Genomic DNA, 791 nt, shown 5'->3' with positions numbered 1-791 from the left:
GCTGCCAGTCCCATCCTTCTCTGTACCTGTCTATATGTGTCCTGCCACCTCCTCTCTCTGCAGGGCAATGATCTGAAGTCATTTTAAAAGAACTTCCCTTGCGGTTTAACTTCAACAATAAATTATAGTAACCAACTCATGAAAATGTATCTAGAATCAGAGAAATAGAGAATAATTATACATTGTGACACATTCATGAATGTTTTGTATATTATCATATATAATTATAATGCAAGTATTTTACATAACTAATTATATACTTTAAAATGACCAATAAAGGCATCTGTATCTGTAGAATTGGTACAGCCTGGTTCCAAATAAATAATTTAATTAGTTGAACAATTCCCTGGGGAGCGGTGTAACACTCTCGTTATTCACAATGAAAGATTCCCAAAGAAAAGGTAACATTTATTGCGCTGGCCGGTTTGCCCGCTATCCCTGTTAACGGTCTGCAAACGCACTGTCGCCGCGGCGATGCAGCTGCTCGGCGCCCGCCCGGTCCCGTGATTCACCAGCAGTGGGACGCGGCCGTATTCAGCCGACAGAAGGCAGCAACAATCGCGCTATTGAGGAGTACGAAGTGCCGGGAAAGTTAATACCCACAAAGAGACAAGAAAAACACACAGCCGCTTTCCATTTTTGAATGGAAAAAAATGAAGTTTAAGCCAATGTAATTACTTTAATGACTTTTCTTATTGCAAGATTAGTTGGCAAATGCTGCAATTCAGAAAAACAGATATACCAGGAGCGCTGACATCAGAACAGTCACTAACTCATATAAAACAAAGTTT

This window comes from Brienomyrus brachyistius, chromosome 3, assembly GCF_023856365.1.
Source record: "Brienomyrus brachyistius isolate T26 chromosome 3, BBRACH_0.4, whole genome shotgun sequence".
NCBI lineage: Eukaryota > Metazoa > Chordata > Actinopteri > Osteoglossiformes > Mormyridae > Brienomyrus > Brienomyrus brachyistius.
The sequence above is the reverse complement of the archived record's forward strand: the minus strand, read 5'-3'. Positions refer to the sequence as shown.